The 7,291-nt window shown below is 39.8% G+C and overlaps 1 long non-coding RNA gene across 1 annotated transcript; it reads left to right on the top strand.

Annotated features, from left to right (window-relative positions):
• Positions 1-1,666: 1,666 nt before the first annotated feature.
• Positions 1,667-5,727, top strand: LOC125552760 (uncharacterized). Its single transcript, XR_007303791.2, has 3 exons — positions 1,667-3,604; positions 3,678-4,194; positions 4,821-5,727. It is a non-coding gene; the product is annotated as an uncharacterized LOC125552760 (long non-coding RNA).
• The last annotated feature ends 1,564 nt before the right edge of the window (positions 5,728-7,291 follow it).

The following is a 7,291-nucleotide window of genomic DNA, read 5'->3' on the forward strand; positions in this document are numbered from 1 at the left end:
TATGAGTAAGCTTGCGACACCTACACCTGCTTCTGCTATTCGTTCTGATATGTCGCATGTTATTGATGATACTACTTTTGCTATGCATGATACTTATGATGAAACTACATCTATGCCTGATACTACTATGCCACTTAGTGATTTTCTCGAGGAACGACTTGCTACGGCTAGAGAGATTGAAAATATTGAATCTGATTATGAAGATGAAAGTGATGATGAAGAATCACTTGTTATTTCTGAGGGTTATTTATTTGATCGAGATGCTTCTTTAGCTATTTTAGCCTGCAAAGATAGATATGAACTCAAAAGGTTATTAGCTAAATGGAATAAGCAATCTCCAAATGCTAGGATGAAACCTGATCCTGCTTTTGCTACTTCACCTATATGTGTTGCTGATAAGGATTATGAATTCTCTGTTGATCCTGATATAATTACTTTGGTTGAATCTGATCCTTTTCATGATTATGAATCTGAAACTGTTGTAGCACATCTTACTAAATTAAATGATATTGCCACCCTGTTCACTAACGATGAGAGAACTCGCTACTTTTATATCCTTAAAATATTTTCGTTCTCATTAAAGGGTGATGCTAAGATATGGTTTAATTCTCTTGATCCTGATTGTGTGTGTAGTCCCCAAGATATGATCTATTACTTCTCTGCTAAATATTTCTCTGCTCATAAGAAACAAGCTGCTTTAAAGGAAATGTACAACTTTGTGCAAATTAAAAAAGAGAGTCTCCCACAAGCTTGGGGGAGGCTTCTCAAGTTACTTAATGCTTTGCCTGATCATCCTCTTAAGAAAAATGAAATACTTGATATCTTTCCCTAATAATAAACCAGCGTTTGCTTCTGGTCGTCCGTCATCAGACTTTTTGGAAAAAAGCCCTTCCATTTCGGAGAAATTAACCCGCAGTCCGTTTTTAAGTAACTAATTTAAGAAAATGTTTCAGTTTTACAAAAAAGGCCCTGTAATTTGGTATATTCAACCCGCGGTCCAGACGCCGCCGTGACGGCACGGCGGCGCGATGCAGAACGGGGGCGGTGGATGGAGATTGCAGGGGCCGGATCCGCGCGCGGCAGTGGCTAGGAAAGGCGGATCCGGAGGCGTGCGGCGCGGAGGGGATCGCCGGTGACGAAGAGGAAGGCCGGAGCATGGCTACCCGGGTGGATCCATGGCGTCCACGGCTCTTGGGCAGAGGGAGATAAGGAGGTGAGGGAGAGAAGAAGGGACAAAGGAGGAGCGGTGCGGCGACCTAGGAGAGCTCGCCGGAGCCGAGCGACGGCGGACGGGCGCGGGCGTCGGCAGACGGGCGCGGGAGATGGAGGGATCCGATGCGGCGGCGTAAATCCTGCTACAGGTGCGAGCCGCTCGTCTTCTAGGACCACTCTCAAGACGACGGTGGCGTCAACGGCTAGGCGCACGACGGCAGCCCTCCCGTTGCTACGGAGCCTGGTGGAGTGCCCTGAGGCCGCAGATGCTGCTGCTACACTCGCACCACCAGCTCAAGGTCAGTCTCCTTCACCTCGTTCTACAGTGCAACTCCCGTCTGGCACCATGATACCTTACTTCTGCCCCTCTGGTTTGGAGAGTGTGTGCTCTCAGCTCTGCTGGGCAGGCCGTGCTCTCTTGCGTGCGAGCAAGGGAGAAGAGCGAGCTTGCTGATTCTTACCTGCAGCTCCAACATTTAAGCCTGCAAACCGAATCTTCAGATTTGTCTTCTACAGAATAGGATTTTTTTACAGTTACATACTCATTGAAGTTACATGATGTGCAGTTTATAAATTTGATTACTAGGGGACTTTTACTACATGTCCAGTTATGGTTTCATGATAAAAGGAGCGCGCACCAAACGTTTGTTGAATTGCTGCTTGAAGAAAATGTATGGAGTTTTTATTGCTTGCTTCAAGTCATAAACCACGTAAAATAAATCCTATAAGCTGTTCTTACCATATTATCTTTTGAACCAATTTTGTAAACTTAGTACGATATGATTATTGTTTTTGTAGGGTTTCCTATAGATATATTTGAGCTATTAAAAATGTGATTATATCATTTGTCATCTGAAAACCAGACTCATGTATACATTATGGGACATAATGTCCAGGAAATAATCACCAGGTACAAACATCACTCTTAACCTACATTGTACAACACTGCATAATTTTCTGTTTTTCGTGAGGTACCGTTAGTATTTTTTTATCGCATACATAAATAGAACAAAGGTCACAAGAGCTGATTTTGTGCACCTTGCTGCATCTGCACTGACTTGATTAAGATATTCAAAGTGTGAGCTTTTGAAATTTCCAAAAATAAGTCAGATTGTCATTATTAACCTATGTGCACATGCCAATATTTTCTGACTCTGTGACAATTGTCTTTGAGAATAATTGGATGAACCACCATGTCGCCCTTGCGCCTGGTTCCATGGGAAAGTAATTTACAAAGCTTCAGTTGGTCAATACAGCCTACATGTTTTTTTAACAGGCAGCTACAGGTTGACATCTTTTATCTGATTCCATGTTTTCTACCACTGCTTAACTTTATTTGAAAAACTGTTGTTGATATGTAGGCATGATACAATACTAGAGTTGTATGCAGGATATAGTACTAGAGTTGGAATTTCAGGGAATCCAAAAAAGAACTTACTATGCTTCAGCCCATGTTTTCTACCATTGCTTGCTTTTACTTGAAAAACTGTTGTTGTTATGTATGCCAGATACAATACTAGAGCTGGAATTTCAGGGCATCCAAAAAGAATTTACTATGCTTCAGGTAAGAAAGTTAATTTGTTTGACTTTTGTAAGGACTAAATTACGGACGCGGATTTGGTGAACATGGGTGCGCGCGCACCCTTTATGAATAGTAAATTCAAAAAAATGCTAGAAAAAATCAAAAAAATCTGAACTTATTTTTGTAATATACATAGTCAACCGCTATGCTTGCATATGAAGTTTCACGAAGAAATCACATCCGTGGTAATCTGGTCAAAAATGACAAAATCGAACCTAATCGAAGCTATATTAAAAAACACTATTTAATGAATAGTATGGTCGCATTTGTATTTTCTTCACTAAGAATACCATGGGTGTCAATATATCATGAAACTTCACACGTGAGTAGAATGATCGACTAAGTTTCATACCGCAAAATTTCAGATTTTTTTCATTTTTTCTAGTATTTTTTATGAATTTACTATTCACGTGGGTGCACCCGCACCCATGTTCACCTTTGTATTTTCGCTAAATTACTAGCTTAATGCATGGGACTTATTGAGCTGCAGACATGGCATGTGCGTACATAGAGACCTGCTGCGGATACACCTCTTCTTACAGGATAGGCTGTCTAAGAATTATCTTGAGCTTCAATTTCCATAATAAAACGTGTGTTTTTATTTATCATGGTTTCTCCTCCTACATAACCAAAATTTCCAGATGTTGTTTTATCATTTCCTCCGGCGCCATTAAATCTCAGTCTTACCTATGTTGAAATGGTTCCAGCGTGTGCATGATGCACTGCTCCCCTTAGTTTTCGGAGGAACATGGTGCTATTCCTGGTGCTTTTGGTTATGGAAAAACTGACATTAGTCAGGAACTTTCTAAGGTGTTCACCTTACTGCGATCTGTTCTCATCGTAGCATCTCTATACAGTCTACTGAGTTTAAAAATCCATGCAGTACTCTAGTTCTGAAGCTTTGGTTTATGTGGGATGTGGCTGAAAGAGGAAATGAGATGGCCAAGATTCTAATGGATTTCCCCCAATCGACAATGACATTTCTTGACATGATGTGAAGAGTGGAGCTGCTTAAAGTACATGGCGAGCTCACCATGCTCACCTTTCTTCCTACAGATTGGGAGCCGCCGACCATGACCCATGGTGTGTAGATGATACACTGGTGATGCGTTCCAAGGGACGAAGAGGAGCTCATGATTTTCGGGGACGAGGAGGAGCTTGCAAGTTCCAGACTTGGCTTGCCCGACCTGCCGACGCATGAGGAGGACTAGGAGTCTGGTGTTTTCTCTGCAATGAAGAACGGATGTCTTCGGGTGCAACGCACGTGCTCTTTTGCTTTTACAAACTTCAGTTCTAATTTTAGTGTTCGGCTGATAGTAGTCTGTTGGAACAAGTGCAAAGGCAACATCATCTTCCAGCAGAAGATTTCCCCTGCATTGAGCGCTTCAGAGATGCACTAGGTGGGTAAAACATCGACAGTTTAGAGAAAGTCAAGCCATATTTACTACTACTATGTTGTACTAACAAATCTAGCATCAGTTCGAATGATTTAAGGAAAGTAAACAGAGATGTTGATGAGCTTAATTAATTCAAAAAATGTTCTTGATTTTTGTTTCTAGATGAAATATTGGATTCATTGTTGTGGATTTTCCAGAACAAAGCAGGTTCTGGTGGACAAAGAGGTGATAAGAGATGAACTCTTCCGGTAGAAAAGTTGATGGTCCTAATTTATTTATAATTTATTTCTTGATCACTTTAATTTACACAACATCTCTGGCTTTTCGTGTTCTGTGATAATATATTTAATTTGAGTATAGTCACAGGCTACGCAAAATGATTATTTATGTTCCTAATTTATCTTCCTCTTTCATGGTGGTAGGGAAACATCGTCGTTAGTTTGCACTAGCTAGGACTTCAAAGAATTTTGTCAATAGCACTTATCAGGATATTTTTTTATTCCTTTCTATTTTTAGACAAGAAAGAAACATAGAGAATCTTAATCCTATACTGTAGCAGTACCTGCAGCAGAGCAAGCTGTTGTCTCAAACTTAACAGAAGATGGAAATGAATGGTTGCTTTGTTGCAGGTTACTCCAAGAACAAGGGCATTATCAAACTAGATGTTGTATATTATCCGTCCATCATCTTGATGCTTGTGTATCCCGCGACAAGTCCAAGCTTAATCAGGATAATCTGATTAGTGCGTCACAAGTCTGCTATTTCTAACTGTACCAATTCTGTACTTATTTTAGCATTTTACATAATGTATAGATTTTCCTGTATTTCTAATTGTACCAATTATGTACTTATTTTAGCATTTTACATAATGTGTAGATTTCCCCGTATTTCTAATTGTACCAATTATGTACTTATTGTTGCTATATTATTTAGTTCAAAATGACTTTGTAAATCCCAGTTTCGCCAGTATTGTAACTGTGTCAAATTGTCCAATTAAACTGATATTTCTCTTTGGACAACTTCAATTCATAATATCATGATTTTCCTTTTCATAAACCACTTCAACTAGCCTAGCGCTATGTCTATTAGTCCTCCAGTATTTGTTGGAATGTGATAACACATGTTTCTTCAAGTTCTACACACTACATGTATTAAGTTTCTTATAGAAGTAGTCAAATCTGGATACCAATTTATTGGAACATTATCGCCCTGTTCGGCAGTCATCCAACTCCGTGGAGCGCACGGAGCGACCCTTCGGCCACTCCGAGAAAGTAGGTTGCGGCCCGCCCCGCTCCGGCGCGGAGTTGCGGAGCGGAGAGCTGCCGAACAGAGACTATATTTCTTACAGAAGTAGTCAAACAAGGATATCAATTTATTGGAACCATCAAGGAGGTGACACTCCTGGAGGGTATATATTCTCCCTCTTATGCCTATTTGAAATAAGGTTGTAGGTCTGTACTTTGCCACGCATATTGTAATACTCGACTGTAGCAAGGATGGAGCGGGAAAGTGTGCTGAACCTTCTAATATGGATACTACACTTGTACGATCTACGGGCCACTATTGCTTATCATATGGGTTGTAGATGTAGTGGTAATATACCACCTATATTCTTTTAGTATAGTGATGATATGTTATATAACAATCTGGTTGCCGTGACCTAGCTATTCTCTGTAGAGCCAGTGAAAAAAAAGGTTCAGAGAAATAATAGAATTGACGATTGAATATCCAATGGCTGTGATTTTATATCTATGTGGAAGATTGGCGTAAGATCACATGTAGAGTATACAAGTGAAAAACATTATTATTTATTTAGACGAGCTATTACCACAGTTTTTTTTTGTCGGAGGGAGGGATCCCGAATCTTTATTATCATTATCAGAAACATGACTCTAGACCCTAAAGAAACAAGAAACATACATAACAAGTACTTGGACTTTTACATGAAGGATCTCAAACTGAGACAAAAACATGACCATGTCCTTGAGTCTGTGTAGATTCCATCTCACTGTTGTCGGGGACGAGCCACTTGGGGCAACGTAGTTGCTACAGCTCTAGGCCATACATAGCCCCGAACAAAAGAAACACTACCTCCATGTTGGCATAGCGCTAGGAGGAAGAAAGAGGCGAATGAACAAATCTGTCGCCACAGAAGGCTGCCCTACAGCCCGAAGAGTCACCAGAGCGATGAAGACCGGCCATCAATCGCCAAAGACCAGTTTCAGCGAGCGGCGTAGCTTCATAATAGATTCTTCTGGTGATAATAAGCTCACATCAGATCATATATAGCATAATTTCAGCTAAAATTAACACCAAAGCTTCTACTGCAAAAAAGATTATGAAATATGGATTATTTGTTGGTAATCTTGAGTCGTCTTGAGCTTAAATATTGGCTTTACAAGAAGACTTTCTTTTTTCATAATAATGGATGAGCAAGAATTTTAGAAACCAATGTTTCATTTTGTTATCTATGTAACGTAATCATCTGTTCGATTCATTTCCCGTGGCAATGCACGGGCATTTTACTAGTCTTTTATAATGGACTAACCGATGCTTTCAAAGATTACCTGGATAGTTGTGCTGGTTCTCTTTTCAGGGAAAGAACACCGGATGAAGCTGAAATCTTATTGAATAATATGTTGACAAATGAAAATAATTGGGCACCTCCTGAGCCAGCTCCTGCTCAAATTAATGATCCTATTCTTAAACCAACTCCGAAGAAGAGAGGTGTTCTATTTCTCAGTCCTGAAGATATGCAAGAGGCAAAGAAATCTATGAAAGAAAAAGGTATTAAAGCTGAAGATGTTAAGAATTTACCTACTATTGAAGAAATACATGGCCTTAATTTACCGCCTGATGAAGAAATATATGATCTTAATCCTTTATTTATTGAAGAACCTCCAGACCTCGATAACCCGACACAGGTAGTAAAGGTAAATTCTCTCTATAGATATGATAAAGCTGAAATCCCTCCTACTAAAATTGCTAGTCAATGCTTGGATGAATTTGATAATTTTATGTTTAAGCAAGAAGACTTCAATGCTTATCTTGGTAGACAATTAAAACAAGATGCTCATATGATTAAATACTTGGGTGATTA

This window comes from Triticum urartu, chromosome 4A (genome assembly GCF_056163025.1).
Source record: "Triticum urartu cultivar PI428250 chromosome 4A, HENAU_Tu73, whole genome shotgun sequence".
Classification (NCBI taxonomy): domain Eukaryota; kingdom Viridiplantae; phylum Streptophyta; class Magnoliopsida; order Poales; family Poaceae; genus Triticum; species Triticum urartu.